Here is a 17212-nt window from a genome sequence, read left to right on the forward strand (position 1 = left end):
TAAACCAAAATGAGTATAAAAACGGATTATATAAACGATGAAAACTAAACCAAAAGGTATTAAGAACACAAGTTTAAAACAACATCAAAACAATATATTTAAATCAATGAAAAAACTGTATACGAAAATGAGTATAAAGACTGATTATATAAACGATGAAAAATAAAACAAATGTATGTAGTCACTTACCCATGTGATTTTAAAAAGCGACCAGCTCTGTGGACAAATCAAACACAGGTATCCAGTATCCGAAATGTTTTAAATCCAATATGCCACAAAATGTTTAAAATGTCCCAGACAAATCCAAAAAGTCTCTGATTTTTCTCTTTTTTAAAGATACGTCCAAAGCGTTGTGTTCTGTATCCTAACCTGTAAACAGATAAAAACAAGTTATTAGGACAAATATCTAAATAAAACAACTTTTTTCTTATGCAATATAAACGTACCGTGGAGATCCGCTATATATTTTGCAATAGTACACGCAACGTTCGCTTTGCCGCTGATATCCAAACCTTTAAAACAGATAACACATGTTATTAGAAAATATTAAAACAAACCAGTTTGTTTAAATCTATTGTAACATGATTAAATAAATACACACCGGACAACACGAGCCACTCGGCGTCTCTTTTGTTCCAAGATTTCCTTGTTACGCTGCGGGAGGTTCTAGTCTCGGTCTGACTTTTTTGTTCAGGCCACTCTTCTCCGCGATTTACCAGGAATAGTTAATACCAGTTTAGACAATTTCGCTGCAATACCAGAGATCGAATTTTTAGTTTTTAAATAAATCAGACAAAATACTGGAACGAACACAGCGAAACACATACATACCAATAGACTTGAGTATAACAGCTCTGCTCCATCCAAACTGAGTCCGGGAGATCTCTTGTCGCTCCCCAATAAAGGTTCGGTCATAAACTTTCAAAGATTACATCACACGACCCCCACACAAACACACACTGACATAATATCAGCATCAGAAAACTTTGTGTCTGAACAGAAAATAGACTAGTTCGATAGAAAATATCGGCTTTAAGTTTAACCAGTTACATCTAATCACACATATATATATATATATATATATATATATATATATATATATATATATATATATATATATATATATATATATATGATTCAACAACACACACCCGCAGTGTGACACGCAGTGTTGAGACTCGCACGGGTGGAAAAGGGAGGGGTTGATAGACAGCAAATGTCGAAACACGAGCCGTCATTAAACATGACAGCATACGCGTGACATAAAACACACACAGGAAAAACAATCACTCTAAATGACCGGTTATAAAACGATAAAACATTCTCTGTCTAGAGTTGACAACTTGTATAGATTTTGATTGATGGTACCGCCCCCTGTCAAAGGGGTCATAAAACACGACCTGTCAGACAGCAACTGTCACCGGGTGGGGGAGGGGGTCATAAAAGTTTGACGAATGCCGGCCCGCTATAACTACTTAACTTGATTCTCATTAATAATAGGCATGGAAAACAAACTTCTCATTTTCAAAGCCTCATACAGCTTGTGCCTATGTGTGTTGAACTTGAAAGCGCATTGACTGTACATCACCTTTAAGCGTTTATTGTGTCTTTCAGCACAGTTACATATGTGACCCATTCTGTCTAAATGAAATAAATCTCTCGTCTAGCTATTCAAATACTTTAGTTATGAAACAGCTAATATGATGGTTATTTGTACGTTTTCTGAGAGGGAAATGATTAACCTAATATACTAAGATGCCTGTCATGTCTGACAACTTGGTTTCGGTTTAAAAACATGCAGGTATTTGAAAATAAAATGCAGGACTTCCTTGATGTTTAAAGAGTTAAGAGACATAAATTCGGGACTGATTTATGTTAAAAAGTTATTAAGATCGACACTGACAGAATAGTTCAAAAACATCTGTTTTCACAAGAATTTACGAAAGTATAATAAGCATTACAATTATACTTTTATAATAAGCTCATTATTAACTATGTCAATACAGCGTTTGCGCAAACAGAACAAATTGTTTAAAAAAACTCTCTCATTAATCTTCATATAAATAAATAAATAATCAGATATTCGTTTAAAATTTCAAATAACAGTATGCTCTATTATTTATAAACCAGTTTTGACTTAGTTCAAAACAATCAAAATGATTTTAAACAATAAGGTAATTAGAAAGATTTAATTCAAATTTTTCAGTTATTAATTATTACTTTATTTTTATGTTAATTGCAATTCATGTCATAATAATCTTGAGTTTAAATTTTCATATTTTTATCTATTTGCTTATTTATTTTATATTCACCTAGATTGACAATGAAGCTTTCTTTAACTTGAAGTAATAAAAAGATCATCTGTGACGGAAGTCAGACGGAGACACGGAGATATTAACGAATATTTTATTATCAGAGTGCAGCATTTTATCAAGGTTTTCTGGTCTTGTGTAATTAAAAAAAATAATAAGGGTCATTTTTTACAGTTGGGTTAAAAGAAGTTTGATATTAGCAGCGTTTTTAAACTAAATCCAAAACAGCTCCCGTTTCTAAATAAGGGACGCGCAGAAAATGCCATTCATGTAATTTTATAGATTGCACTCATTCACTTCACACACATATCATACGTGCTTTAAGGGGTTTATAATTTAGCTCTGTTCCAGTAAACATGTGATTATATCTGGCCGAATTTTTTTTCTGTTATTCGGATGAATTCGTTATTCGTTTTAAAGCCATTATCCGTGCCCTTCCGAATAACGTATTCGGCTTCGGGCACATCCCTACTAGGTCATAGCTCCACCCCCACAAAAGAAGTGCTCTGAACCCAGATGCGTGATTTTTTTCCCAAACCAGTTCAGATTGGAGTTTTACTTAAACATGAGCTCAGGGATAGAAAGAAATTTGATTGATTCACAAAAATGACCAATGAAAGTCCTCAACCGGAGCCTTCAAGGCAGCTTCTGCAGTGAAGCAGTTCGAGCTCACCGTTGGTCAGGTGAATAGCGCAGATATGAGGTGTGTTTGACATCGGCTGTCGTTGGATGTAACCGATCGGCGAGATTAGCCGCGTGCAGGCGCGGAGGAGCTGAAAACGGAGACGTGTAGTCGGACGCGCTGTGGTTCCCGTAGTTTGCAGCAATTGCGTCAGGCATGGCTGATCACGTGCCATTTGCTTGCTTAATCGCATTAAACATGATTTGTTAGATGTAAACTACATAAAAAGTGAATTATATTGTTTTGAATGTCCGTGCATGAGCATGAGTGGAACTGAAGAGGCTTACAGCATCTGTTTTTACAAGAATAAAGTTCAACATAAGCATATATTATTTAAATACCAATGTAGTGGGGTCTACGTTTTTTATCCATTTTATTTTGATGAAGATGACACAATATAACATCGCGACTACATGAAAAGAGCTTTAACTGTTAAAAAAATACAGATTTGTGAGCATTTGTGGAACTGAGGGCGTGAAAATACACACGAAACACACGTGATTGTTGTCGTGGTGAATCCGACCAATCTTGAAACAGCTGTGTCGTCATTACAGCCCGTGCAGCTCCTCTTCGGGAACTGCGCTGGCTAACTCAGGCGGCTGATCTCGAATCGCTCTCGCGGTACTTAAAAACCATATGACACAGTCACGTGCCTGCAGCGCCAGCTTAAGTCGGACAAAAATACTAACCGGAATGCACTGCTTCAAGTCAGCCGCCGATCGGTCTGCGCAGCGCCGCATGAAGTCGAACACACCTATGGTTAGATAGGAATGTGACTGGTTTTGAATTCAGCTCGAAATGTTTCGAGTGTTTAGGTTACGTGTTCCCACGTTTTCACGTGTCCATGGCACGACTTTCTTTTTCGTGCCTGTTTCACATGTTGGTTACTAAATTTTTTTTCCTTTTTTCAAACCATTGTCGCTTGTGTCTACATACACATATAAAAGTAGACTTTTCACAGTTTCAGATAACTTACACATAAGTTTATGATTATACATGAGAGAATAAATCAAGTTGATTCCGCTTTGATGAGAAACAAACATGTCAAAGCGCGTCCTTGCATTTTTTTAACCCCAGGGAGTTAATGTTAGTCATAGTTGCTGTTTATTTACATCTTCAGATGTGCTGCTGGAGGTAGGGCTCGGTTGCATAAAGCACCTTAAGTTTTTACCTTAAGTATGACACTTATGGGGTAGATCAAAGAATGTGATTGGTTCACAAAAACGACCAATCAAAATGCTCGTTACTGGTTTAAGCCCTCGGCGGAGCCTCCAAGGCAGCTTCTGCAGTGAAGCAGTTCGAGCTCACCGTTGGTCAGATGAGTAGCGCAGATATGGTAAGATAGGAACGAGACTGTGCAAAGCTTTATAAACTTACACTAATCTTTAGTATATTGTGTCTGTGAAATCTAGGTTAAGGTCTCATAATCTACTAATGATTAATTTCAACTTTTGACAAGATCTTACTCAGTCATCTTGAATAATGTAGTATGACTTTATGTAGAAAACAGTAAATCACTAAAAATTACTTTCCCACAGAATGGGTCACAAATTAAACACAAACCACTGGCGCTCTCAGAAAAAGTTGGGGCTAGAGAGAAAAAAAGACTTGTAAAGAACTGTGCGCATAACAGTGTTACAGTTTTCTGAACCCTGCTGGCAAATTCAAAAGTAAAAAGAATTTGTACTTTTGATAAAATTACATATACTGTATTTGAAAAATGGTCTTAAAGGATAGTTCACCCAAAAATGACTCTCATCATGTACCGATTTCCTCCTTGTATATTTGCTTGTGGTATCACCGATGCAGCAGTTAGATCCAAAGATTTGTATTTTTAAACAGGTAACGTCAATGCAGCATTTTGGGAAATTGTCAATAATGTTAGTAAATGTACAAGTATTGCAATTTAGCAGATTAAATCAAACAACATTCTTACTGTCCAGATCAAAAATGTAAAACCTTTAACAATTATTCAATACAATAGCATCAGCTGGCACGTGTGACTTCCATTATTAATATACAATAACAACTAATGAACAGTGACCTCAGAGACCACAAGATAAACTTTGTTAGACTTTGATATAGCCTGCAGACTGAACTATTCAGTTAATTACGGTACTTAGTTAACTGTGTGAACGTGAAAAGAGTGTTATTTATTTCGACATCGGTCATGTTAAACTAAAGCTCCAGTGTTTCAATATATGTGCACTGCTTAAAAGACAAATGTGTCATGTCAACATGTACACATCAGACAAAATTCAAGCTAAATTATTCAAATAATTACAACACAAAGGACTTTGAATCCACAATCAGACTTAATGTAACTAAAAAGTCAAATGAGCATTTGTGGTCCATTGACTAAAAGAGAAAATAATGAAGCGGTAAAAATTAACTTACCACACGTCAGAAAGCACAGACTGAGTAAAATAAACTTTGCCATGGTCCTCAAGAAACCCGAAAGTTGAAATTGTAGCAGTTTATGTTTCGAAGAATTTTTGTATTTTTTTGTATTTTTTTACAAAAAAACTTGAAATTTGTAAAACTTGAAATTAAAATTTATTTAAACTTATTAAACAGTGAGGAGTTTCTATAAATAATAAAAAAGTAAGTTGAAATAACTTTTTTTTTACAATTTATAATCAAGAAAGTTGAAATGAATTGCAAATTAAAGTGTAGCCTAGTTCAGTATAACTATAAGTGTAATTGAGTATAGTCCAGTTCAGAATGACTATTCAGGTACATGCAGCAGTAGTTTTTATTCGGCAGAACAGGATACGAAACGTATTTTGTTCAGTTGCCACCTGTTATGCAAAGACTCCACTCCAGCATTATTTCAATGACCTATTACATACCTTTACCTGTGTTCACTAATAAAAGCCTTTTCTTTCTGTAACCTAATCTCTAATATTAATGAGTCTCAGTCAAGTCAAAGTGATCTGTAAACTGGTTTGGTCACTTTTTAACTAATTACATTGAAAGACCTGATAAGACCAACAAGAACTGCTAAATATATTTGTTTTTACACTTATGTCCCCATGATACCAATTACATATCTCTAAAGCTTGTTCATAACAAAACACTTAGGTGTCATTCAAGGAAGTTTTATTCTGGTTCTGTGTGTTCTTCCAATTTACAATTTAAATCATCTGCTGTTTACCATCTGTTTGCAATTTGAATGTGTTTGACTTTTAAAAGGACCACAAACTGAGAGCAGTTATTAATTAATTTAAATGCACTTGTAATTAATGTAAATAGATAAAAACAATAACTAAGAGAAGTTCTTGATGTTCTTGTGGTTTCCTAAAAAAAGTGACAGTAAAGAAGCTACAATATATTAAAGTTAGATAAAGAAAGAGGCCACATTAACAAACTAAAAAAAACTAAATTAACCTTTGTAGAGAGTTCAACAATAGTTTTACTGTAATGAAAGCATCTGCTCAGAGTTGTCAGGTTACATTCTAGTCCCGCATGTTTTTCATTACATCATTTAACAATATTGTTTCAAACATACACAGATACACAAAAAGGGAGTACAACATAGTGATGGTCACTTCTGGTTAAAATTCACCATATTAATCTGAGTTTTAATGTCAAAAGTAAAAGATTGCTGTTTGTACGAACCATCAACTGATGTGAACCATGCCTCACAAAAAAGAGCTTTCTGAAGACATACGATCAATAGTAGTTCAACTTTATAAGGCTTGAAAGGGATAGAAATCAATCTCTTGACATAGCCTCAAATTATTTAGGCTACATATCAGTTTTCATTTTTGCTTCTGCATTATTGTCTATGTCAACATGCAGGCAGTGTCCATGAGCAGGTTATTTCTGTATACAAAGAATCAGATGTTGTGTACGTTGTTGAACAACCATCAACAGTGATGAAGATAAATAGACTAAATATCCACCTCAATTTGTTTTTACCGTTCTAAGCAGAAAGGTGTATGAGGAAATGTGACACACACTGAGTCATTGTGGTGCCCTACATGGAGGGAAATTGCAAATGATCTGCAGGTTGCAGGAGAGTCATTGCCTAGTGATTAGAGAGTCAGGCTTGTAACCCGAGAACTGGCAGGTTGTGACTGTTGTGCCCTTGAGCAAGGCACCCTAACCCCTGGTTTCCCTGGCGCTGGGATAGCTGCCCACTGGTCTGGGGGTGTGTGGTCAAAACTTGCAGTGCGTGTGTTCGCTACTTACTGGGAAGGGTTAAATGCAAAGGTCACACTTCCAGTATGCTTTGCATACACTTGCTAAGCATGCCACACTTTCAGATGACATGCATAGACAAACTTTTTTAAGCCATATATGGTACCAATGGTATCTGGGCAATTTCTAAGAGTGTGTGAGGTAAAGATCCATGCACGCAAAGTTTCCCAATGTCTGGGTTTTCACAGGTTCTGGCATGTGCATGGTTTAAAAAGAAAGTCTACACAAAGGTTTATACATGGGCCCCTGATTACATTTTAAGGCAAATTTAAATTGCAGAAAACCATTCCAGTCCAAGGGGGTCACAAACTTTTTTCTTGCCACTGTATAAGCATTGAGAAGGGTGCAGATGAGTTTCTGTATTTGTGGCCTTGATGTGCACTTTAATGATGACATAATAAGTAGGGCTGACATCAAAACCATACTTTCTTAACATTAATAAATTAGCACAACAAAACCTCAACAGAATGTTCTTTTAACTGGCTTGCCGTAGTCATTGTTTTTCAAAGACGCACAAAGATGTAAAGATGATATTGTCATGCACACAATGGAAAAGAAAAACAGGTTTAGATAAAGGAAAACTTCACATGCAAGAAATTTGAGACTGCCTAAAGACTGGACATTAGGTGATGACAAAAAATCCTGAACAGATCAAATCTTCCCAATGAAGTCTTGAACTCAACTTTATTGACTTGTAAACCTGCCAGTGAACTCCTGAAGTTTCTTAATATGTGAATAAACAATCACATATACATGGCAATAAAAAAAGAACAAAATAATGTAACTGAATATTGGTTTCTTATAGTTTTAGTGCTGCCCGCCTTGTAATAATTACAAGTTTCAAGCACTTGAAGTTGTATTTGTAAGTGGGAAACTATTCTACATGATACACAAAAGGTAACATTGTACAGGGAGGGTGTGTCCATTTTTCAACATGATCAAAAACAAGTCTGCCTATCAACTGTCTCAGACCAAAATGCATTCCAAAGGGTGGTAAAAACACATCAACTACCCTCCAATTAAGACATTCCCACAAATCAAGGGTGAAAAACTTAAAGACACCTGCTACCCAAACCATGCTGTTTACTTCCATTTAGGAGAAATTTCTGGAGTTTTTGTTGTCGTAGCAGCAGACTCAGGAACAGTTTTGTTATTGCACAATGCATTAAAGCATTTAGCTTCTTGGGGGAAGAAACTGTTTTTCAGACAGTTTTTTGGTTTTAATAGTATCTCCTCTCGGAGGGCAGGAGGAAAAACAAATGATGTTTAGGATAAGTGGAGTCTTTAAAATTGAAAGTTTTCTACATTCTCTACCTCATCTCCATGTATGCAGGGGGCAGAGTACTTGATGCGTTTGAATATCCAGAAGTCCAGAATAACTTTCTTGGTTTTATTGATGTTTAGGTCCAAATTATTGTAAGAGCACCATTCTGTGAAATGCTAATATATCTATGTATGTGTATGTGATACAGTTGGAATGTTTTTGTTACCATGTCGTTGTAAAGGTTTGGTGTATGTTACTTCATATAACATGTCGTTGTAACAACTGCAGGTATGAGTTTCCCAGACAGACTTAATGACAAGCATCCAATATAATTTTAATGAGATGTCCTAATATTTTCTTTTTTAGATGGTTAAAAAGAGATTGAAATGTTTTTGTTTGTACACATTCAAGTCCCAAATAGGCTTTACCAATACACTAATGATAAAAAAGAAATAAATGAATGTTTACAGTAAACCACCCTACATAACATCAAGTCTGTCCACACAAAGGATTAAACAAATAGGTGCCATCATGAGGAATGTAAACACAACCTAACGGAATTTCCTGATAAATGCCTCAGTCTGGTCAAGGGCTAAAGGGTTGGGCAGCTCACATGTCAGGTTTCATTATCCGAGAGCAAATACGTACAAAAACAGAACACACATTTGTACCAGTTAAAACAAGTCAACATTCAGTCATTCTTCTTTTTCATTCGTGCCTTTTAGATTAAAAACAACCAATATTCTCTAAGGTTGTCTTTCAATATTAAAGTGCGTGTTGCAGGTTAACCACCACTGTCGATTAATGGGTACATAAATCACTCAAGATATGTATATCATTTTTAAAATGTCTCAAAAATGGTCTTAGAGACCACTTTATTTTACGTTTTTGGTATTAAAATTTTTAAGCAAATCGGTGATGACATCACATTGGGGAGAAGTGGATGAAAGCCTCATCCAGAGCCATAGAGATAGATTAGACATTTATTGCTGTTTAATACTTACATATATAATATGGAAATCATATATACATATATATACAAATATATAATGTGTTATACTGCAAAGTTACCATGGTAATTATTATTTATGATATATGTGGAGATAAATAAAACTTCACAAATCTGCTGATTTGATCCATTCATGTCCTGACCATCAGACTAGAGATTTTTAAACATCCTTAATCCACACTTACTAGTCTATCAAATAATATCTCAAATATATTGTTTTGTGAAATAAAAGGATGCTTTGTTATATTGTTTATGCGATCATAATGAATCACACGATCATTTTATACGCAGAAGCAGGCAGCGGTCAGCAGCTGCAGCACACTCAGATCTGACCGCATACATACTGTAATAAACAGGCGTTCGGCGGCTTTTTACATAAAATGATGTCAAAGGCTATGCCATTTGAGGAGAAACCGCTCATTGATCACTATTTTTATAAATCCTGTACATGGTTGGACCTGCTGAATGGGTTAAGCACTTTTATATACTTTGTTGATCAGAGAGGCTGCACAGTTTGATCTATCTATCTATCTATCTATCTATCTATCTATCTATCTATCTATCTATCTATCTATCTATCTATCTATCTATCTATCTATCAAATCGCTGTCCTTTTCCGTATTATATTCTGTTTTGTGATACCCAACAAAATAAAATACAATGGATAACAGTTTAAATGTTTATTACCAACAAGCAAATTGCACAAATTCGTTGAAAAATTTAACCTGCAACACACCCTTTAAGTATTTTAAAAGCATAGTTCACCCAAAAAAATGAAAATAATGTCATTAACGACCAGTGTTGGGTAAGTTACTCAAAAAAGTAATTAATTACTAGTTACTAATTACATCTTCAATCATGTAATTAGATTACTTTACAAATTACTCTCTCCAAATTACTCTATTTAATTACTTATTACTAATTACTTTCTAAATCCTATTTAGTACATGATACAAGGATAGGCTTGAAATGGCTCGAATAAATAATATATAAAAGTACATCAATTATTCTGGTCCCACTTTAGGGTCCAATTCTCTCTATTAACTAACTATTAACTACTTTTGCCTCAATATACTCCAACAACTAATACTAAAGAAGTTATACATTTTAAGTATTGGTAGAAATGGGAAGGGTTAAGGATGTAGAATGAGGTTTTGCAGAATCAGGCATTAATATGTGCTATTAAGTATTAACTAGATAGTAAAGTTTGAAGACAAACTTTATGTTGGCTTGAGAAAGCGTAGCCTGAACGTTTAAAACGGTTTGACATAAGTTTAGTTTAGTAGGCTATCTGGCTGTTAGTATGTTTAAGTATGAAGGTAGCATGATTTACCATGAAGCTAGCATGATGTTAGCATGATTAGCATGAAGCTAGCATGATGCTAGCATGATTAGCATGAAGCTAGCATGATGCCAGCATGATTAGCATGAAGTTAGCATGATTAGCATGAAGCTAGCATGATTAGCATGAAGTTAGCATGATTAGCATGAAGCTAGCATGATGCTAGCATGATTAGCATGAAGCTAGCATGATGCTAGCATGATTAGCATGAAGCTAGCATGATGCTAGCATGATTAGCATGAAGCTAACATGATGCTAGCATGATTAGCATGAAGCTAGCATGATGCTAGCATGATTAGCATGAAGTTAGCATGAAGCTAGCATGATGCTAGCATGATTAGCATGAAGCTAGCATGATGCTAGCATGATTAGCATGAAGCTAGCATGAAGCTAGCATGATTAGCATGAAGTTAGCATGAAGCTAGCATGATGCTAGCATGATTAGCATGATGCTAGCATGATTAACATGAAGCTAGCATGATGCTAGCATGATTAGCATGAAGCTAGCATGATGTTAGCATGATTAGCATGAAGTTAGCATGATTAGCATGAAGCTAGCATGAAGTTAGCATGATTAACATGAAGCTAGCATGATTAGCATGAAGCTAGCATGATGCTAGCATGATTAGCATGAAGCTAGCATGAAGTTAGCATGATTAGCATGAAGCTAGCATGAAGTTAGCATGATTAACATGATGTTAGCATGATTAGCATGAAGCTAGCATGATGTTAGCATGATTAGCATGAAGCTAGCATGAAGTTAGCATGATTAGCATGAAGCTAGCATGAAGCTAGCATGATTAGCATGAAGCTAGCATGATGCTAGCATGATTAGCATGAAGCTAGCATGAAGTTAGCATGATTAGCATGAAGCTAGCATGAAGTTAGCATGATTAGCATGAAGCTAGCATGATTAGCATGAAGCTAGCATGAAGCTAGCATGATTAGCAGGAAGCTAGCATGAAGCTAACATGTATTGCATTGCTAGGGTACTAAGTTTGGTTGCTAGGGAGAAAATTGGCATCCCATAATGATCACCCTTCAAGCCACAAGTAAAACGGTCCAACCCCCGTGTCTCTACAATGTTCTGATGCGGAGATATAAGGCTTTGTTTATTCCGTTACTAGGGTACTAAGTTTGGTTGCTAGGGAGAAAATTGGCATCCCATAATAATCACACTTCAAGCCACAAGTAAAACGGTCCAACCCCAGTGTCTCTACAATTTTCTGATGCAGAGATATGAGGCTTTGTTTATTCCGTTGCTAGGGTACTAAGTTTGGTTGCTAGGGAGAAAATTGGCATCCCATAATGATCACCCTTCAAGCCACAAGTAAAACGGTCCAACCCCCGTGTCTCTACAATGTTCTGATGCGGAGATATAAGGCTTTGTTTATTCCGTTACTAGGGTACTAAGTTTGGTTGCTAGGGAGAAAATTGGCATCCCATAATAATCACACTTCAAGCCACAAGTAAAACGGTCCAACCCCAGTGTCTCTACAATTTTCTGATGCAGAGATATGAGGCTTTGTTTATTCCGTTGCTAGGGTACTAAGTTTGGTTGCTAGGGAGAAAATTGGCATCCCATAATGATCACACTTCAAGCCACAAGTAAAACGGTCCAACCCCCGTGTCTCTATGATGTTCTGAAGCGGAGATATAAGGCTTTGTTTATTCCGTTGCTAGGGTACTAAGTTTGGTTGCTAGGGAGAAAATTGGCATCCCATAATGATTACACTTCAAGCCACAAGTAAAACGGTCCAACCCCTGTGTCTCTACGATGTTCAGATCCAGAGATATAAGGCTTTGTTTATTATGTTGCTAGGGTCTTCATATTCTGTTGCTAGGGGCGTGGCTTAATACCTCAATAAGAATCCTAAGAGACTGATTGGATGCCTGAGTAAAATGAGCCCACCCCTATGTCTCTATGACACTCTGGTGCAAAGATATCCATCTGGGCTTTTTATAATGGTAGTCTATGGGAGATGTTGCTAGGGTACCCAAAATTGTTGCTAGGGGCGTGGCTTAATAGCTCTGGGGTGATCCTAAGAGACTGATTGGATGCTTGAGTAAAATGAGCCCACCCCCATGTCTCTAAGACACTCTAAAGTGAAGATATTCCATCTGGGACGCTTTTATTCCCTTTTATGGACATGTTTCCTGCCCCATTATAAGTCAATGGGAAATTTTGGGGGCCTCTTACACCCCAGGGGTACAGCTTACACCCCTTTGTGAGGTATGTTCTTACACAGCCTGTCAGCCTCCTTAAATGTGGTAAGCCACAAGTTTCTACAAGTTTCTCACTCGCAGCTATGACCCGTCAAAGTTTGTCTCAATGTTAAGTCAATGGAAATTTTGGGGTGTTTCAGCGCCCCGTTTAGGAATTCGGAAGGTCCCATCAGTTAGAAAAGATATAGCACACCTCGTCAGATCAGACCGAAAGTCTGTCCAAAGTTTGATGGCTGTAGCTTGAAAGCTCTAGGACGAGTTAGAGTTAGAAATTTTAGTCTCAGAAGAAAAAGAATAACTAGATAGTAAAGTTTGAAGACAAACTTTATGTTGGCTTGAGAAAGCGTAGCCTGAACGTTTAAAACGGTTTGACATAAGTTTAGTTTAGTAGGCTATCTGGCTATTAGTATGTTTAAGTATGAAGGTAGCATGATTTACCATGAAGCTAGCATGATGTTAGCATGATTAGCATGAAGCTAGCATGATGCTAGCATGATTAGAATGAAGCTAGCTTGATGCTAGCATGATTAGCATGAAGCTAGCATGATAAGCATGAAGCTAGCATGATGCTAGCATGATTAGCATGAAGCTAGCATGATGCTAGCATGAAGCTAGCATGATTAGCATGAAGCTAGTATGATGCTAACATGATGTTGGCATGATTAGCATGAAGCTAGCATGATGCTAGCATGATTAGCATGAAGCTAGCATGATGCTAGCATGATTAGCATGAAGCTAGCATGATGCTAGCATAATTAGCATGAAGCTAGCATGATGCTAGCATGATTAGCATGAAGCTAGCATGATGCTAGCATGAAGCTAGCATGATGCTAGCATGATTAGCATGAAGCTAGCATGATGCTAGCATGATTAGCATAAAGCTAGCATGATGTTAGCATGATTAGCATGAAGCTAGCATGATGCTAGCATGATTAGCATGAAGCTAGCATGAAGCTAGCATGATTAGCATGAAGTTAGCATGAAGCTTGCATGATGCTAGTATGATTAGCATGAAGCTAGAATGATGATAGCATGATTAGCATGAAGCTAGCATGATGTTAGCATGATTAGCATGAAGCTAGCATGAAGTTAGCATGATTAGCATGAAGCTAGCATGAAGTTAGCATGATTACCATGAAGCTAGCATGATGTTAGCATGATTAGCATGAAGCTAGCATGAAGCTAGCATGATTAGCAAGAAGCTAGCATGAAGCTAACATTTATTGCGTTGCTAGGGTACTAAGTTTGGTTGCTAGGGAGAAAATTGGCATCCCATAATGATCACCCTTCAAGCCACAAGTTAAACGGTCCAACCCCCGTGTCTCTACAATGTTCTGATGCGGAGATATAAGGCTTTGTTTATTCCGTTGCTAGGGTACTAAGTTTGGTTGCTAGGGAGAAAATTGGCATCCCATAATGATCACACTTCAAGCCACAAGTAAAACGGTCCAACCCCCGTGTCTCTATGATGTTCTGAAGCGGAGATATAAGGCTTTGTTTATTCCGTTGCTAGGGTACTAAGTTTGGTTGCTAGGGAAAAAATTGGCATCCCATAATGATTACACTTCAAGCCACAAGAAAAACGGTCCATCCCCTGTGTCTCTACGATGTTCAGATCCAGAGATATAAGGCTTTGTTTATTATGTTGCTAGGGTCTTCATATTTTGTTGCTAGGGGCGTGGCTTAATACCTCAATAAGAATCCTAAGAGACTGATTGGATGCCTGAGTAAAATGAGCCCACCCCTATGTCTCTATGACACTCTGGTGCAAAGATATCCATCTGGGCTTTTTATAATGGTAATCTATGGGAGATGTTGCTAGGGTACCCAAAATTGTTGCTAGGGGCGTGGCTTAATATCTCTGGGGTGATCCTAAGAGACTGATTGGATGCTTGAGTAAAATGAGCCCACCCCCATGTCTCTAAGACACTCTAAAGTGAAGATATTCCATCTGGGACGCTTTTTTTCCCTTTTATGGGCATGTTTCCTGCCCCATTATAAGTCAATGGGAAAATTTGGGGGCCTCTTACACCCCAGGGGTACAGCTTACACCCCATTGTGAGGTATGTTCTTACACAGCCTGTCAGCCTCCTTAAATGTGGTAAGCCACAAGTTTCTACAAGTTTCTCACTCGCAGCTTTGACCCGTCAAAGTTTGTCTCAATGTTAAGTCAATGGAAATTTTGGGGTGTTTCAGCGCCCCGTTTAGGAATTCGGAAGGTCCCATCAGTTAGAAAAGATATAGCACACCTCGTCAGATCAGACCGAAAGTCTGTCCAAAGTTTGATGGCTGTAGCTTGAAAGCTCTAGGACGAGTTAGAGTTAGAAATTTTAGTCTCAGAAGAAAAAGAATAATAATAATAACTAGATAGTAAAGTTTGAAGACAAACTTTATGTTGGCTTGAGAAAGCGTAGCCTGAACGTTTAAAACGGTTTGACATAAGTTTAGTTTAGTAGGCTATCTGGTTGTTAGTATGTTTAAGTATGAAGGTAGCATGATTTACCATGAAGCTAGCATGATGTTAGCATGATTAGCATGAAGCTAGCATGATGCTAGCATGATTAGCATGAAGCTAGCTTGATGCTATCATGATTAGCATGAAGCTAGCATGATTAGCATGAAGCTAGCATGATGCTAGCATGATTAGCATGAAGCTAGCATGATGCTAGCATGATTAGCATGAAGCTAGCTTGATGCTAGCATGATTAGCATGAAGCTAGCTTGATGCTAGCATGATTAGCATGAAGCTAGCATGATGCTAGCATGATTAGCATGAAGCTAGCATGATGCTAGCATGATTAGCATGAAGCTAGCATGATGTTAGCATGATTAGCATGAAGCTAGCATGATGCTAGCATGATTAGCATGAAGCTAGCATGATGCTAGCATGATTAGCATGAAGCTAGCATGATGCTAGCATGATTAGCATGAAGCTAGCATGATGTTAGCATGATTAGCATGAAGCTAGCATGATGCTAACATGATGCTAGCATGATTAGCATGAAGCTAACATGATGCTAGCATGATTAGCATGAAGCTAGCATGATGCTAGCATGATTAGCATGAAGCTAGCATGATGCTAGCATGATTAGCATGAAGCTAGCATGATGTTAGCATGATTAGCATGAAGCTAGCATGATGCTAGCATGATTAGCATGAAGCTAGCATGATGCTAGCATGATTAGCATGAAGCTAGCATGATGCTAGCATGATTAGCATGAAGCTAGCATGATGCTAGCATGATTAGCATGAAGCTAGCATGATGCTAGCATGATTAGCATGAAGCTAGCATGATGCTAGCATGATTAGCATGAAGCTAGCATGATGCTAGCATGATTAGCATGAAGCTAGCATGATTAGCATGAAGCTAGCATGATGCTAGCATGATTAGCATGAAGCTAGCATGAAGCTAGCATGATTAGCATGAAGCTAGCATGAAGCTAGCATGATTAGCATGAAGTTAGCATGAAGCTAGCATGATTAGCATGAAGCTAGCATGATGCTAGCATGATTAGCATGAAGCTAGCATGAAGTTAGCATGATTAGCATGAAGCTAGCATGAAGTTAGCATGAAGTTAGCATGATTAGCATGAAGCTAGAATGAAGTTAGCATGATTAGCATGAAGCTAGCATGATGTTAGCATGATTAGCATGAAGCTAGCATGAAGCTAGCATGATTAGCAGGAAGCTAGCATGAAGCTAACATTTATTGCGTTGCTAGGGTACTAAGTTTGGTTGCTAGGGAGAAAATTGGCATCCCATAATGATCACACTTCAAGCCACAAGTAAAACGGTCCAACCCCCGTGTCTCTACAATGTTCTGATGCGGAGATATAAGGCTTTGTTTATTCCGTTGCTAGGGTACTAAGTTTGGTTGCTAGGGAGAAAATTGGCATCCCATAATGATCACACTTCAAGCCACAAGTAAAACGGTCCAACCCCCGTGTCTCTATGATGTTCTGAAGCGGAGATATAAGGCTTTGTTTATTCCGTTGCTAGGGTACTAAGTTTGGTTGCTAGGGAGAAAATTGGCATCCCATAATGATTACACTTCAAGCCACAAGTAAAACGGTCCAACCCCTGTGTCTCTACGATGTTCAGATCCAGAGATATAAGGCTTTGTTTATTATGTTGCTAGGGTCTTCATATTTTGTTGCTAGGGGCGTGGCTT

General features: G+C 37.4%; 1 long non-coding RNA gene across 1 annotated transcript; it reads right to left on the bottom strand.

Annotated features, from left to right (window-relative positions):
* Positions 1-220: 220 nt before the first annotated feature.
* LOC135721300 (uncharacterized) lies at positions 221-1049 on the bottom strand. Its single transcript, XR_010521475.2, has 4 exons — positions 832-1049; positions 602-749; positions 447-512; positions 221-369 (listed from the first exon to the last, which is right to left on the bottom strand). It is a non-coding gene; the product is annotated as an uncharacterized lncRNA (long non-coding RNA).
* Between the last annotated feature and the right edge of the window lie 16163 nt (positions 1050-17212).

The sequence above is a fragment of the Paramisgurnus dabryanus genome, chromosome 24, assembly GCF_030506205.2.
Source record: "Paramisgurnus dabryanus chromosome 24, PD_genome_1.1, whole genome shotgun sequence".
NCBI lineage: Eukaryota > Metazoa > Chordata > Actinopteri > Cypriniformes > Cobitidae > Paramisgurnus > Paramisgurnus dabryanus.